The sequence below is a fragment of the Salmo salar genome, chromosome ssa21 (genome assembly GCF_905237065.1).
Source record: "Salmo salar chromosome ssa21, Ssal_v3.1, whole genome shotgun sequence".
Lineage (NCBI taxonomy): Eukaryota > Metazoa > Chordata > Actinopteri > Salmoniformes > Salmonidae > Salmo > Salmo salar.
This window is the reverse complement of record NC_059462.1, coordinates 23,040,070-23,058,254: the sequence shown is the minus strand read 5'-3', so window position 1 is coordinate 23,058,254 and position 18,185 is coordinate 23,040,070.

Below are 18,185 nucleotides of genomic sequence, written 5' to 3'. Positions count from 1 at the left end.
AGAGTGACCATTGGGTTCTTGGTCACCTCCCTGACCAAGGCCCTTCTCTCCCGATTAATCAGTTTGGCCTGGCGGACAGCTCCAGGAAGAGTCTTGATGGTTCCAAACTTCTTTCATTTAAGAATGATGGAGGCCACTGTGTACTTGGGGACCTTCAATGCTGCAGAAATGTTTGGGTACCTGTGCTCCGACACAATCCTGTGTTGGAGCTCTACGGACAATTCCTTCTACCTCATGTCTTGGTTTTTGCTCTGACATGCACTGTCAACTGTGGGACCTTATATAGGCAGGTGTGTGCCTTTCCAAATCATGTCTAATCAACTGAATTTACCACAGGTGGACTCCAATCAAGTTGTAGAAACATCTCAAGGATGATCAATGGAAACAGGATGCACCTGCATCCGTAAAGTATTCAGACCCATTGACTTTTCCACATTTTGTTATGTTACAGCTTTATTCTAAAATTGATTAAATCATTTTTTCCCCCGCATCAATCTACAGTAAACACAATACCCCATAATGACAGGTTTTTAGACATTTGTGCAAATTTATAAAAACAAAAACCAGGAATACCTTATTTACACTACCAGTCAAAAGTTTTAGAACACCTAATCATTCAAGGGTTTCTCTTTATTTCTACTATTTTCTACACTGTAGATTAATAGTGCAGACATCAAAACTATGAAATAACACATATGGAATCATGTAGTAACCAAAAAGTGTTAAACAAATCAAAATATATTTTATATTTGAGTTTCTACAAATAGCCATGCTTTGCCTTGATGACAGCGTTGCACAATCTTGGCATTCTCCCAACCAGCTTCATGAGGTAGTCACCTAGAATGCATTTCAATTTACAGGTGTGCCTTCTTAAAAGTTCATTTGTGGAATTTCTTTCCTTCTTAATGCGTTTGAGCCAATCAGTTGTGTTGTGACAAGGTGTGTGTGGGTGGGGGGGGGGGGTACAGAAGACAGCCCGATTTGGTAAAAGACCAAGTCCACATTATGGCAAGAACAGCTCAAATAAGCAAAGAGAAATGAGAGTCCATCGTTACTTTAAGACATGAAGGTCAGTCAATACGGAACATTTCAAGAACTTTTAAAGTTTCTTCAAGTGCAGTGATGAAACTGGCTCTTATGAGGACCGCCACAGGAATGGAAGACCCAAAGTTACCTCTGCTGCAGAGAATAAGTTCATTAGAGTTACCAGTCTCAGAAATTGAAGCCCAAATAAATGCTTCACAGAGTTCAAGTAACAGACACATCTCAACTGTAACGCCCTGGCCATAGAGAGGGTTTTTTTGTTCTCTATTTTGGTTAGGCCAGGGTGTTACATGGGTGGGCGTTCTATGTTTATTTTTCTATGTTGGTTTGTTTCTTTGGTTTGGCCATGTGTGGCTCTCAATCAGGAACAGCTGTAGATCGTTGTTGCTGATTGAGAGTCATACATAGGCAGCCTGTTTTTCCTTTGGGGTTTGTGGGTGATTATTTTCTGTCTAGGTTTTTGTTAATCCTGACAGAACTGTTGGCTGTCGTTTCTTTTCATGTTTTGTTTGTAGTGTTCATTCGTTGATTAAAATCCGTTATGATGAACACATCCTCCGCTGCACCTTGGTCTCTTTCTGACGACGGCCGTTACATCAACATCAACTGTTCAGAGGAGACTGTGTGAATCAGGCCTTCATGGTTGAATTGCTGCAAAGAAACCACTACTAAAGGACACCAATAATAATAAGAGACTTGCTTGGACCAAGAAACACATTGACATTTACATTTTAGTCATTTAGCAGACGCTCTTATCCAGAGCGACTTACAGTAGTGAATGCATACATTTCATTAAAAAAAAATTCTGTGCTGGCCCCCCGTGGGAATCAAGCCCACAACCCTGGCGTTGCAAACACCATGCTCTACCAACTGAGCTACAGGGAAGAACAATGGGAAAGGGGGATACCTAGTAAGTTGTCCAACTGAATGTATTCAACTGAAATGTGTCTTCTGCATTTAACCCAACCACTCTTAATCAGAGAGATGCAAGGGGCTGCCTTAATCGACATCCACAATGGACATTAGACCGTTGGAAATTTGTCCTTTGGTCTGGAGTCCAAATTTGAGATTTTTGGTTCCAACCGACGTGTCTTTGTGAGACGCGATGTGGGTAAACGGATGATCTCCGCATGTGTATTTCCCACCGTAAAGCATGGAGGAGGAGGTTTGGGATGAGTCAGACCGCAGAGTGAAGGAAAAGCACACAAGTGCTCAGCATATGTGGGAACTCCTTCAAGATGGTTGGAAAAGCATTCCAGGTGAAGCTGGTTGAGAGAATGCCAAGAGTGTGCAAAGCTGTCATCAAGGCAAAGGGTGGCTACTTTGAAGAATCTCAAATCTAAAATATATTTTGATTTGTTTAACACTTTTTTTTGGTTACTACATGATTCCATATGTGTTATTTCATAGTTTTGATGTGTTGATGTTTTGATGTGAATCTCAAATAGAAAATATTGATTGGCTCAAACACATTCAGAAGGAAAGAAATTCCACCAGAGAGGCGGTACTTGCAGCGCGGGAAGCGTCACAAATAGAACCAAGGTCTATTTTAGCGCCTGGCTACGCAAATGTTGAAAAAGTGAAGGGGTCTAAATACTTTACGAATGCACTGTATATCAGTGTGAATGCTATTGAAGCCATGCAATTACTTAGAACAATGTGGACTGCAAATGGGTTCAAGTTAACATATTTAGCAAAGACAGGTCTACATTTCGTTATTTTGTTTCTGTAAGCATAGCGAAATGTAGACCTATCTTTGCTAAATATGTTAACTTGAACCCATTTTCAGTCCACATTGTTCTATAACGGAATAACATTGGAATTGGAGTTGATTACAAGGCAATACTTAAAAGACCCTAAATACACAACATGAAGCAACCACGTTTCACCATTGGATCACACTCTAATTGGTGAGGGGCCAAGCCAGTGAGGGATACACCCACAACTTTTTTATTCATCAAAACCCAGCCCTTTCGCACCAACGCCAGCAAGTGTGACAATAATTTTAATAGTGAAAATAGCTAAAATATTTCTGACACAGGCCTGAACCTATAGCGCTAGCGCCTACCCTTAGATTTACCATTGCGTTAGGTTTGTTAATATAGAGCCCCTAAACTCTAAGTCCTCCTGACTTCAGAGTATGGAAAGGCTGTTTTGATGTTGTCAGCACGATGCATTGATAATGAAGGTGGTTGTGTTTTTAATGGTTGGTTCTCCTCGTCTCTCACTTAAACACTCACAGGCACAGCCACACACAGCCCCCGAATGCCGCCCCCTTCCATTACAACTGTTGGATTTTCAAATCCAAACAACGAGAGGTCTCAACCCCCAGAAAAATAAATAAATTTGAAAAGAACCAATCAATGAGTCTGCACAATTTCTGAACAAATACTGCATTAACAAACTGCCTCCTGCCCAGACCAGTGAGTTGCAACTCTGCCTCGTTGTGTGGTCATGTGGGTCGCGTCAGCCAGGCTACGAACCTACAGGCAGAACCAACAAAGAAAAGACCGGGTTCACTTACACATAAAGGTAATGGATGATGTAGGCATGCATTCTCAATGCCTGAGGAGGACAGATGAAGATCATGACCAGGTCTCCCTTCTCAATACAATATGGTAAAAGCAAAACTGATCCTTTATCTGCTTTTTGAAGATCATTAAAGAAGGCTGTGTGGTCAATGATGAGAGCGTGTGTGTGTTTTCATCATTTTGTGTGTGTGTTTTCATCATTTTTGGATGGACGTGAATTGCACTAGAAAATTAATATTATAATTGAGTCATGTGGCAGACACTCTTATTCAGAGCGATTTAAGGGGGAGCAATTAGAGTTACGTGCCTTGTTCAAGGACACATCAACAGATTTTTTTTCATCTAATCAGGTTGGGTTTTGAACAAGCAACCTTTCGGTTACTGGCCCAACGCTCTTAACTGCTAGGCTACTTGCAGCCCCTAGTTACTTGAAACCACACTTTACATGATATTATACCACTGCAGTGGTAGTTTTATTGCTGTTTTAAGGCTGCTATTGTGGATACACTGAGTTGGAACACCATCCTAATATTGAGTTGCACCCCCTTTTGCCCTCAGAACAGCCTCAATTCGTTGGGGGCATGGACTACAAGGTGTCAAAAGCGTTCCACAGGGATGCTGGCCCATGTTGACTCCAATGCTTCCCACAGTTGTGTCATTTTGGCCGGATGTCCTTTGGGTGGTGGACCATTCTTGATACACACGGGAATGTTGAGCGTGAAAAACCCTGCAGCGTTGCAGTTCTTGATACACCCAAACCAGTTCGCCTTGCACTTACTACCATAACCCATTCAAAAGCACTTAAATATTTTGTCTTAAACAATCCATGGCTCAATTATCCCAAGGCTTAAAAATCCTTCTTTAACCTGTCTCCTCCCCTTCATCTACACTGATTGAAGTAGATGTAACAGGTGACATCAATAAGGGATCATAGCTTTCACCTGGTCAGTCTATGTCATGGAAAGAGCAGGTGGTCCTAATATTTTTTACACTCAGTGTCTATTTTCTAGTAGCCAAGATAACATGTAGAATGTGCAACTCAATGCATTCAAGCCTGATCTTTTGATTTCAAGTGTATCTCCACAAACAATAGTGGGCAGACTAGGCCACACAAAGAGCAAGAGATAATCAGACACCAGTGGATGATTGAAGTACCCAAAAAGGCCACTAGATATCATACTAACAGAGTTTACAAAAAAAGTAGATAGTACAAGTCGTATTTTGGGGAATATTCAGACGTGGAAACTTCCGTGGGAATTAACGGGAATATATGGGAATTAACGGAAATATATGCAAATTGGTATTAATACCATTTAAATGTAGATGCTTTTTGCAATGGATACATTTTCCAAACTTTATGGAGACAGAAACATAAACATTTTACCTTATCTGCAGCGATCGGCAAGCTGCTCAGATAGCTGATGCTTAAAGTTAGTGAGGGAGATATATATCTCCAACTTCAGCGATTTTTGCAATTCGTTCCAGTCATTGGCAGCAGAGAACTGGAAGGAAAGGTGGCCAAATGAGGTGTTGGCTTTGGGGATGACCAGTGAGATATACCTGCTGGAGCGTGTGCTATGGGTGGGTGTTGCTATGGTGACCAGTGAACTGAGATAAGGCGGAGCTTTACCTTGCAAAGACCTATAGATGACCTGGAGCCAGTGGGTTTGGCGACAAATATGTAGCGAGGGCCAGCCAACGAGAGCATACAGGTTGCAGTGGTGGGTGGTATATGGGGCTTTGGTGACAAAACAGATGGCACTGTGATAGACTGCATCCAGTTTGCTGAGTAGAGTGTTGGAGGCTATTTTGTAAATGACATCGCTGAAGTCGATGATCGGTAGGATAGTCAGTTTTACGAGGGTATGTTTGGCAGCGTGAGTGAAGGAGGCTTTGTTGCGAAATAGGAAGCCGATTCTAGATTTAATTTTGGATTGGAGATGCTTAATGTGAGTCTGGAAGGAGAGTTTACAGTCTAGCCAGACACCTAGGTATTTGTAGTTGTCCACATATTCTAAGTCAGAACTGTCCAGAGTAGTGATGCTAGTCGGGCGGGGGGGTGTGGGCAGCGATCGGTTGAAGAGCATGCATTTAGTTTTACTAGCGTTGAAGAGCAGTTGGAGGCCACGGAAGGAGTGTTGTATGGCATTGAAGCTCATTTGGAGGTTTGTTAACACAGTGTCCAAAGAAGGGCCATATGTAAACAGAAGGGTGTCGTCTACGTAGAGGTGGACCAAGGAATCACTCGCAGCAAGAGCGACATAGTTGATGTATACAGAGAAAAGAGTTGGCCCGAGAATTGAACCCTGTGGCACCCCCATAGAGACTGCCAGAGGTCCGGACAACAGGCCCTCCGATTTGACACACTGAACTCTATCTGAGAAGTAGTTGGTGAACCAGGCGAGGCAGTCATTTGAGATACCAAGGCTGTTAAGTCTGCCGATAAGAATGCGGTGATTGACAGAGTCGAAAGCCTTGGCGAGGTCGATGAAGACGGCTGCACAGTATTATCTTTTATCGATGGCGGTTATGATATTGTTTAGGACCTTGGGCGTGGCTGAGGTGCACCCATGACCAGCTCGGAAACTGGATTGCACAGCAGAGAAGGTACGGTGGGATTCGAAATGGTCAGTGATCTGTTTGTTAACTTGGCTTTCGAAGACTTTAGAATGGCAGGGCAGGATGGATATAGGTCTGTAACAGTTTGGGTCTAGAGTGTCACCCCCTTTGAAGAGGGGGATGACCGCAGCAGCTTTCCAATCTTTAGGAATCTCAGACAATACGAAAGAGAGGTTGAACAGACTAGTAATAGGGGTTGCAACAATGGCGGTGAATAATTTTAGAAAGAGAGGGTCCAGATTGTCTAGCCCAGCTGATTTGTACGGGTCCAGGGTTTGCAGCTCTTTCATAACATCTGCTATCTGGATTTGGGTGAAGGAGAAGCTGGGGAGGCTTGGGCAAGTAGCTGCGGGGGGTGTGGAGCTGTTGGCCGGGGTTGGGGTAGCCAGGAGGAAAGCATGGCCAGCCATAGAGAAATGCTTATTGAAATTCTCGATTATCGTGTATTTATCGGTGGTGACAGTGTTTCCTTGCCTCAGTGCAATGGGCAGCTATGAGGAGGTGCTCTTATTCTCCATGGACTTTACAGTGTCCCAAAGCCTTTTGGAGTTAGAGCTACAGGATGCACATTTCTGTTTGAAAAAGCTAGCCTTTGCTTTCCTAACTGACTGTGTGTATTGGTTCCTGACTTCCCTGAAAAGTTGCAAATCGACTATTCGATGCTAGTGCTGTATGCCACAGGGTGTTTTTGTGCGGGTCGAGGGCAGTCAGGTCTGGAGTGAACCAAGGGATATATCTGTTCTTAGTTCTACATTTTTTTAAAGGGGAATGCTTATTTAAGATGGTGAGGAAACTACTTTTAAAGAACAACCAGGCATCCTCTACTGACGGGATGAGGTCAATATCCTTCCAGGATACCCGGGCCAGGTCGATTTAGAAAGGCCTGCTCGCAGAAGTGTTTTAGGGAGCGTTTGACAGTGGTCGTTTGACCGCGGACCCATAATGGATGCAAGCAATGAGGCAGTGATCGCTGAGATCCTGATTGAAAACAGCAGAGGTGTATTTGGAGGGCAAATTGGTCAGGATAATATCTATGAGGGTGCTCATGTTTACGGATTTAGGGTTGTGCCTGGCGGATTCCTTGATAATTTGTGTGAGATTGAGGGCATCTAGTTTAGATTGTATGACAGCCGGGGTGTTAAGCATATCCCAGTTTAGGTCACCTAACAGAACAAACTCTGAAGATAGATGGGGGGCAATCAATTCACATATGGTGTCCAGTGCACAGCTGGGAGCTGAGGGGGGTCTATAACAGGCGGTAACAGTGAGAGACTTATTTCTGGAGAGATTAATTTTTTTAATTAGAAGCTCGAAATGTTTGGGCATAGACATTTTGGTGGCCTTCCTAAGCCAGGATTCAGACACGACAAGGACATCAAGGTTGGCGGAGTGTGCTAAAGCAGTGAGTAAAACAAACTTAGGGAGGAGGCTTCTGATGTTAACATGCATGAAACCAAGGCTTTTACGGTTACAGAAGTCAACAAATGTGAGCGCCTGGGGACACACAGGGCCTGGGTTAACCTCTACATCACCCGAGGAACAGAGGAGGAGTAGGATGAGGGTACGGCTAAAGGCTATGAAAACTGGTCGTCCAGTGCGTTGGGGACAGAGAATTAAAGGAGCAGATTTCTGGGCGTGTTAGGATAGATTCAGGGCATAATGTACAGACAGGGGTATGGTAGGGTGCGGGTACAGTGGAGGTAAACCTAGTCATTGAGTGACGATAAGAGAGGTTGCATCTCTGGAGGCACTAGTTATGCTAGGTGAGGTCACCGCATGTGTGGGAGGTGGGAAAAATAGCTATCTGAGGCATGTTGAGTGGGACTAGGGGCTCCGCAATAAAATAAAACAATGATAATTACCCTAAACAACAGTATACAAGTCATATTGACATTAGAGAGAGACATAATGCGAGGCATAAAGCAATCACAGGTGTTGATTGGGAGAGCTAGCTAAGACAACAACAGGTAAGACAACAGCTAATCAGCTTAAGACAACAACAACAGGTAAAATGGCGATGAATGGGCAGAAAGGGTCAGTTAACTACACACAGGGCCTAAGTTCGAGGCTGGGGCCGACAGATAAACAAAATAAACAAAATGGAGTAGCGTGATTAATGAACAGTCCAGCAGGCATCAGCTATGTAGCCAAGTGATCATAGGGTCCCAGCGAACAGCAATAGATGAAACAGGGAAGCCGTTAGGTAGTCGTTACTACGCTAGCAAGCGGGAGACACGGTGTTCATAAAGTTAGCAGGCCGGGGCTAGCAGAAGCGTCTTCACCGATGTCCGGCAACGGCTGGTTGAGGGCACATCGGACGGAATTACGTCAGCAGACCAGTCGTGATCAAATCAAATCAAATCAAATTTATTTATATAGCCCTTCGTACATCAGCTGATATCTCAAAGTGCTGTACAGAAACCCAGCCTAAAACACCAAACAGCAAGCAATGCATGTGAAAGAAGCACGGTGGCTAGGAAAAACTCCCTAGGAAAAACTCCCTAGAAAGGCCAAAAACCTAGGAAGAAACCTAGAGAGGAACCAGGCTATGAGGGGTGGCCAGTCCTCTTCTGGCTGTGCCGGGTGGATATTATAACAGAACATGGTCAAGATGTTAAAATGTTCATAAATGACCAGCATGGTCAAATAATAATAATCATAGTAGTTGTCGAGGGTGCAACAAGCACGTCCGGTGAACAGGTCAGGGTTCCATAGCCGCAGGCAGAACAGTTGAAACTGGAGCAGCAGCACGGCCAGGTGGACTGGGGACAGCAAGGAGTCTTCATGCCAGGTAGTCCTGAGGCATGGTCCTAGGGCTCAGGTCCTCCGAGAGAAAGAAAGAAAGAGAGAAAGAGAGAATTAGAGAGAGCATATTTAAATTCACACAGGACACCGGATAAGACAAGAGAAATACTCCAGATGTAACAGACTGACCCTAGCACCCCGACACATAAACTACTGCAGCATAAATACTGGATCGGTCTGTGTCGACAAAGGGTCCAGGCCAATTGTAGCTGGAGTAATTTTGTTTTCTAGCCGGGAGATGTGCCTGGCTCGAGTCTAACTGGTGCTAGCTTCGGGACAAGTGCGTTAGCCACTATAGCCACTTGGTAGCAGCTAGCTAGCTGCGATGATCTGATGTAAAGGTCCAGAGCTTACTTCAGGAATCCGGTGATGTTGTGGCTTCTAGCCGTGTTAGTGAAGAATCCGGGAGGCATCAGCTGTGTAGCCGAGTGGAGAAAAGCAGTCCGATATGCTCAGGGTTGATATCGCGCTGTGCAGACTGGCAGGTATTATCCAGGCTAAAAGCGGCTGGAATCTGAGCTAAAGGTAAAGGCTGCTAGCAGTGGCTAACAATGACTCAATAGCTAGTAGCTAATTAGCTGGTTAGCTTCTGATGGCTAGCTTCTGATGTAGGTTCTAGCTTTAAGGTCTAAAAATAGCAGATCAGTATCACATTGGGTGAGGCGGGTTGCCGGAAGGTATATTTAATTTAAAAATGGAAAAAGAGATTGAAATATATACAAAAAAAGACAGAAAAAATATAAAATTTACACGGGACAACGACAAACACGTCCGCACTGCTACGCCATCTTGGAATCTAGTTAGCAGGCTCAAGCAAGCTAAAACCCACATGGTAGCAACAACTAACTAGCAGAAATTGTTAAAAAGTTAGAAATTATTTAAACACACTTTTCTGTAGGCTACTATTTACTAGTTAACAAAAAATCATGTATGTCATATAAAATATATTCACCCCACCCAGTATTGTAATCAAAACTTACCAGAAAGCATGTAGTCCTTGGCTCATACAGTGTAGTAGTGTGGGCTCAATAGCATCTCATTAGTGTGCAAGATCTTGATAATCAGCTGTACATGTGATGGAAGAGTGCACTGTGCATGCAGAGGGTTACAATTCCATACATGAGGGGAACATTTCGGCATTTGCTGTATGATTAGTGAGAAAGTCCATATTGCAAATGTACGGTCCCTTACTAGACGTCCGCGAACGTTTGTAAATCTCACGGACGGCGTTGGGCCGTGCACCGGGGCCGGATCTTCAGGGAAGTCATCGAACGGAGTCTCTCTGACATTCGGTTTCCGTTTTGTAACATTTTCAAATTTTGGTCATTTCTCACCTGTCCCGGATTATACCACAGGAGGGCGAATGGAATCATATTGCAAATGTAACAAACATCACCAATCACGACGTGGCCTTTTCTCCTAAACGGAAAAGACTTTCGAAGACGAAACTTGGTGAGCATTGGTTTGGCATAATGGGCAGTTGGCCCCGAACAAGATGGAGTCGAGGCCTCAACGCTTTTTGAGTTAAGGCCATTTTTCTGGGATTAAAAGTCAAAAATTAAAATAGAACGCTAATTTGACCGCTTCACGTCAAAGTACATGAGCCTACGGTGTCAGGAAAAAAAGAACCAGACATTTATCTATCGTCATTTAAAAGAAATCGTACAATGTCAAATTGGTGATATTCAAAGAAATTTGGCTTTTTTTCAAAAAAGTTACAGATCCAGTTGCAGCGTGTTCAGATGAATCCGTTAAGGCGGGTTTGAAATTTCTGTGATTTTCTGAAACAACACACACTCGTTCAACCCTCTGTACATAAGTCAGTTCTTAACGTAAAGACTTAAAACTCAATATTCTATAAGAGCCTAACCCAAGGAGGATATGTGTTCACTTTCAGCTTCCTGTGTCAACCAGAAGTGCCTTAAAATGGTGTCATAGGGGCTGTTTCAAAGGGTTAAAAAGGTCAGATCTTTCCACAACTTCATATGTGTGATTTGGCAACCCTCATGAACTGTAAATCAGGCATTTCTCCAAACAGATGTCAAAGAAAAGCTCTCACACACACACACACACACACACACACACACACACACACACACACACACACACACACACACACACACACACACACACACACACACACACACACACACACACACACACACACACACACAGCAAGGATGGAGTGACAGAGTGCGGTGCTTAAAGACACACAGAGCCTGCAATGGCATTACCATTATCTCTAGGCTGTGCCGGGTTCAACGAGATGCCCCGCTTGACCGTAGCTCGCTCGGTCCAAGCGCAGCGACCGTGAGAAAAGGTAGGCCCAAAATGAAGCCTGGCCCTAAATTTCAAGTGCTTTTGGGTGACAGCAAGAGAACCGTTAGGGTTAGAAGCATAATCCCGATCTGTGCAAACCTAACCTTGACCATGTGGAATTAACCCTTAATAGTGAAAAGAAGGTGTTTACATCAAACAGTTTTCAATGACTTCTCTCCCCATAGGAATACATTGCCTATTCACCTTAATTCAACCTGAAGCCTATGTGGGTTATGAATGCCTTATGAACCTGTCTTTGATGACATACCATCAGGCCACTATGAGGTCTACCTGTGTCGATTCTAAGCTTCCTGGAGCAACCGGAAGTGGTTAAAAACACCCAAAAAGTGTTTTTCTTTAACCAGCCTGCAGATTGTGAAAATCACTGCATTCAACCCTATGTAGATCAGTCAATTCTTAACGTAAAGACTTACAACTGTAATAGCATACCCCAATCAGGATATGTGTTTACTTATAGCTTCCTGTGCCAACCGGAAGTGCCTTAAATATGGGTCACAGGGACTGTTTCGAAGGGTTTAAAAATTCACATCTTTCCAAAACGTCATATGTGTGACTAGGTAACCCTCATGAACTGTAAATCAGTCATTTATCCCATCAGATTTTCAAAACAAACTAACACACACACAGCTAGGCCATAGTGACACAGTGTGGGGCTTAGAGACATACAGTGCCTGCAATAGTTACCTTCGTTCGAACGATCAAAGAACCGTCAGACCTAGAGCTCTGAAACTTTAGAAACCTGTTCTAGAGCTCAAGTCGATAGTGCACGGTGAGTTATGTGGCTCTAGAAGGTTCTCAGACCGAGAAATAGCCTCGTACATTTGCAATATGTTCAATTCATTTTGACCATCACGAAAATGGCAACATTTAGAAATGTCCCAGAGTCACAAGACTAGGTGCATTGAAACCGCCTCGGCCCATAGAGACGGACCCCAACGTTTCTGTCTGATAGCTCATTCAAGGACCCCGTAGCAATGCCCTGAAAAAGTGGATTTTCAGCACCAATTAAGGTCGTTGCTCGGGCACCGAATGACCTATCGAGCCGAAACTTGGGATTCCGGGTCGCCTCACATAGGCCTACACATAATGTCAGAGCGGGACCCGCAGCTAGAACGTAACTATGTGTTTTATGGTTTTTTATGGTTTAAACTGAAGGCGCTGTGAATTATGGGCCTGCTCTGATATATGTGATAGTTGGCTTCTAAACGAGTTGGAAAAAGTGGATTTGGTGTCAGATGGTATCAGTTTGCTGTCAGAATAACATCTAATTGACTGATGGACGCTGACTTGCTGGGTGACAAGCGATGGAGAGGAACCAGAGTCACTGCCCGGCCATCTCGAGTTCATTGGGCCAGTCAATTATGCATTTCTGCAGTATTTTTGAGCATGTCAAATTTGTGATGGTAAATGCCCATTGAAAAATATTGCAACAAATTGCAACATATTGTACATTTGCAATATGATTCAATAGTGAAAAACATCACTAAATGGACATGATGAAAACATCACAACGAGTGATGGAGAGGAACCACAGTCACTGCCCGGCCATCCTGAGTTCATCAGGCCAGTCAATTTAGCATTTCTGCAGTATTTTTGAGCATGTCAAATTCGTGATGGTAATGGTCATTTTGGACGTTTTTCAAAAAGTCCCACTTCTCCCTCATCATACATGACAAATAGACCATCTAGGTTGATTCATGGCTTAACATAGGGCTATATATAATTTGGGCAGTATAAATGCCATTTGGACATGGTTCACTGACTTTTGGGTTTGGAAACTGACTTCCTATGATCGTACATGGCAAATGGACAAACATCCTGACTTGGCACATTCAATACTTTCATACATGTATAATTGACCAAAAAATTATTGGACATTTCATTTGGACATTTCTTATGGCATTTGGCAAAAAAAAGAAAAAATTATGTCACTTTTGACTTCCTATGAAATTGCAACTGGACAAAACATATGCCTTATGTACAAGCAAAAACAACCCAAAAAATTCTGTCAATAAAATATGTCAAAAGTATGTTCATACAGCTCTTATACATGTTGTAATTGACAAAAAAATCGAATGAATTTTTTAAAAAAACGGTCCAGAAAGCACTTTTTTAAGGGGGTGATAAGTTTTCGAGGAAAAAAATCATTTTTTCAAAATGTGACTCTTGGGTCTTGACTTGTGTTACATTTGCAATAAGAAAATTCACTGTGGAGAGCACTCGCCATCTATTGGATATTTGCTGTGATTTGGCACATTCAATACTTTCATACATGTATAATTGACAAAAAAAGAATTGGACATTTCATTTGGACATTTCTAATGGCATTTGGCAATAAAAAAGAGAAAGAAAAGTCACTTTTGACTTCCTATGAAATCATATTCCAAATGCACAAAACATATGCCTTATGCACAAGCAAAAACAACCCAAAAAATTCTGTCAATAAAATATGTCAAAAGTATGTTCATGCAGCTCTTATACATGTGTAATTGACAAAACATTCGAAAAACGGTCCTTGAAAGCACTTTTTTAAGGGGGTGATAAGTTTGCAATTTTTTTTCATTTTTTCTAAATTTGACTCTTGGGGGTTGACTTCTGTTACATTTGCAATAAGAAAATCCACGGAAGAGCGCTCGCCATCTATAGGATTTTTGGGGTTCGACACTTGGCATTTGCCATATGAAATTTGCAATATGATTTGGATTAATGTGGACCAAATTGGGTGGTATTGGCATTAGGGTGTATGATTTGTGCGGTGCCAATATGTCCCCATTCATTTTTGTCCATTTCATGGGGGTCTTCCCTTACATTGAATTGGGGATAGTTAAACCAAAATATGCCACAAGACCTAGAATTGCATTATGTGTATCCCACAATAAAGGTTCCCTGTTAAAAGCTAATTGTTTTGATGAATTTAAGCATATTTCAAAAAATTCCCAGGCTTAACTTCCCAATGGAACATTTCTGGAAAAATCCTGGAAATTTACCGGAAGGTTTCTGACCCTTTGCCACCCTAGTCGTATTATAAATGTATCTCTACTAGAACACATGTTAAATGTAGTGTTAGTACAAGGAACCTATACACTCAAGAACTGAGCAAAACAACCGTAAAATGACAAAAAAACCCTCCCAAAAGATAGAATTTGTAGATAATTGGCCCTCTTTCTGGGACTCACCCACAAACAGGACCAAGCCTGGCCTGTTGAGGAGTGACGGACTCCATCCTAGCTGGAGGGGTGCTCTCATCTTATCTAGGAACATAGACAGGGCTCTAACTCCTCTAGCTCCACAATGAAATAGGGTGCAGGCCAGGCAGCAGGCTGTTAGCCAGCCTGCCAGCTTAGTGGAGTATGCCACTAGCACAGTCAGCGTAGTCAGCTCAGCTTTCCCCATTGAGACCGTGTCTGTGCCTCGATCTAGGTTGGGCAAAATTAAAAATGGCGGTGTTCGCTTTAGCAATCTCACTAGAATAAAGACCTCCTCCATTCCTGCCATCATTGAAAGAGATTGTGATACCTCACATCTCAAAATTGGGTTACTTAATGTTAGATCCCTCACTTCCAAGGCAGTTATAGTCAATGAACTAATCACTGATAATAATCTTGATGTGATTGGCCTGACTGAAACATGGCTTAAGCCTGATGAATTTACTGTGTTAAATGAGGCCTCACCCCCTGGTTACACTAGTGACCATACCCCCCGTGCATCCGGCAAAGGCGGAGGTGTTGTTAACATTTACGATAGCAAATTTCAATTTGCAAAAAAAATAACTATGACGTTTTCGTCTTTTGAGCTTCTAGTCATGAAATCTATGCAGCCTACTCAATCACTTTTTATAGCTACTGTTTATAGGCCTCCTGGGCCATATGCAGTGTTCCTCACTGAGTTCCCTGAATTCCTATCGGATCTTGTAGTCATAGCAGATAATATTCAAATTTTTGGTGACTTTAACATTCACATGGAAAAGTCCACAGACCCACTCCAAAAGGCTTTCGGAGCCATCATCGACTCAGTGGGTTTTGTCCAACATGTCTCTGGACCTACTCACTGCCACAGTCATACTCTGGACCTAGTTTTGTCCCATGGAATAAATGTTGTGGATCTAAATGTTTTTCCTCATAATCCTGGACTATCGGACCACCATTTTATTACGTTTGCAATTGCAACAAATAATCTGCTCAGACCCCAACCAAGGAGCATTAAAAGTCGTGCTATAAATTCTCAGACAACCCAAAGATTCCTTGATGCCCTTCCAGACTGCCTCTGCCTACCCAAGGACGTCAGAGGACAAAAATCAGTTAACCACCTAACCGAGGAACTCAATTTAACCTTGCGCAATACCCTAGATGCAGTTGCACCCCTAAAAACTAAAAACATCTGTCATAAGAAACTAGCTCCCTGGTATACAGAAAATACACGAGCTCTGAAGCAAGCTTCCAGAAAATTGGAACGGAAATGGCGCCACACCAAACTGGAAGTCTTCCGACTAGCTTGGAAAGACAGTACCGTGCAGTATCGAAGAGCCCTTACTGCTGCTCGATCATCCTATTTTTCCAACTTAATTGAGGAAAATAAGAACAATCCGAAATTTCTTTTTGATACTGTCGCAAAGCTAACTAAAAAGCAGCCTTCGCAAATGGAGGATGGCTTTCACTTCAGCAGTAATAAATTTATGAACTTCTTTGAGGAAAAGATCATGATCATTAGAAAGCAAATTACAGACTCCTCTTTAAATCTGGGTATTCCTCCAAAGCTCCATTGTCCTGAGTCTACACAACTCTGCCAGGACCTAGGATCAAGGGAGATACTAAAGTCTTTTAGTACTATATCTCTTGACGCAATGATGAACATAATCATGGCCTCCAAACCCTCAAGCTGCATAATAGACCCTATTCCAACTAAACTACTGAAAGAGCTGCTTCCTGTGCTTGGCCCTCCTATGTTGAACATAATAAACGGCTCTCTATCCACCGGATGTGTACCAAGCTCACTAAAAGTGGCAGTAATAAAGCCTCTCTTGAAAAAGCCGAATCTTGATCCAGAAATTATAAAAAACTATCGGCCTATATCGAATCTTCCATTCCTCTCCAAAATTTTAGAAAAAGCTGTTGCACAGCAACTCACTGCCTTCCTGAAGACAAACAATGTATACGAAACGCTTCAGTCTGGTTTTAGACCCCATCATAGCACTGAGACTGCACTTGTGAAGGTGGTAAATGACCTTTTAATGACGTCAGACCGAGGCTCTGCATCTGTCCTCGTGCTCCTAGATCTTAGTGCCGCTTTTGATACCATCGATCACCACATTCTTTTGGAGAGATTGGAAACCCAAATTGGTCTACATGGACAAGTTCTGGCCTGGTTTAGATCTTATCTGTCGGAAAGATATCAGTTTGTCTCTGTGAATGGTTTGTCCTCTGACAAATCAATTGTAAATTTCGGTGTTCCTCAAGGTTCCGTTTTAGGACCACTATTGTTTTCACTATATATTTTACCTCTTGGGGATGTCATTCGAAAACATAATGTTAAATTTCACTGCTATGCGGACGACGCACAGCTGTACATTTCAATGAAACATGGTGAAGCCCCAAAATTGCCCTCGCTAGAAGCCTGTGTTTCAGACATAAAGAAGTGGATGGCTGCAAACTTTCTACTTTTAAACTCGGACAAAACAGAGATGCTTGTTCTAGGTCCCAAGAAACAAAGAGATCTTCTGTTGAATCTGACAATTAATCTGGATGGTTGTACAGTCGTCTCAAATAAAACTGTGAAGGACCTCGGCGTTACTCTGGACCCTGATCTCTCTTTTGAAGAACATATCAAGACTGTTTCAAGGACAGCTTTTTTCCATCTACGTAATATTGCAAAAATCAGAAATTTTCTGTCCAAAAATGACGCAGAAAAATTAATCCATGCTTTTGTTACTTCTAGGCTGGACTACTGCAATGCTCTACTTTCCGGCTACCCGGATAAAGCACTAAATAAACTTCAGTTAGTGCTAAATACGGCTGCTAGAATCCTGACTAGAACCAAAAAATTTGATCATATTACTCCAGTGCTAGCCTCCCTACACTGGCTTCCTGTTAAGGCAAGGGCTGATTTCAAGGTTTTACTGCTAACCTACAAAGCATTACATGGGCTTGCTCCTACCTATCTTTCCGATTTGGTCCTGCCGTACATACCTACACGTACGCTACGGTCACAAGACGCAGGCCTCCTAATTGTCCCTAGAATTTCTAAGCAAACGGCTGGAGGTAGGGCTTTCTCCTATAGAGCTCCATTTTTATGGAATGGTCTGCCTACCAATGTGAGAGACGCAGACTCAGTCTCAACCTTTAAGTCTTTACTGAAGACTTATCTCTTCAGTAGGTCCTATGATTAAGTATAGTCTGGCCCAGGAGTGTGAAGGTGAACGGAAAGGCTGGAGCAACGAACCGCCCTTGCTGTCTCTGCCTTGCCGGTTCCCCTCTTTCCACTGGGATTCTCTGCCTCTAACCCTTTTACAGGGGCTGAGTCACTGGCCTACTGGTGTTCTTCCATGCCGTCCATGGGAGGGGTGCGTCACTTGAGTGGGTTGAGTCACTGACGTGGTCTTCCTGTCTGGGTTGGCGCCCCCCCCTTGGGTTGTGCCATGGCGGAGATCGTTGTGGGCTATACTCGGCCTTGTCTTAGGACGGTAAGTTGGTGGTTGGAGACATCCCTCTAGTGGTGTGGGGGCTGTGCTTTGGCAAAGTGGGTGGGGTTATATCCTGCCTGTTTGGTCCTGTCCGGGGGTATCATCGGATGGGGCCACAGTGTCTTCTGATCCCTCCTGTCTCAGCCTCCAGTATTTATGCTGCAGTAGTT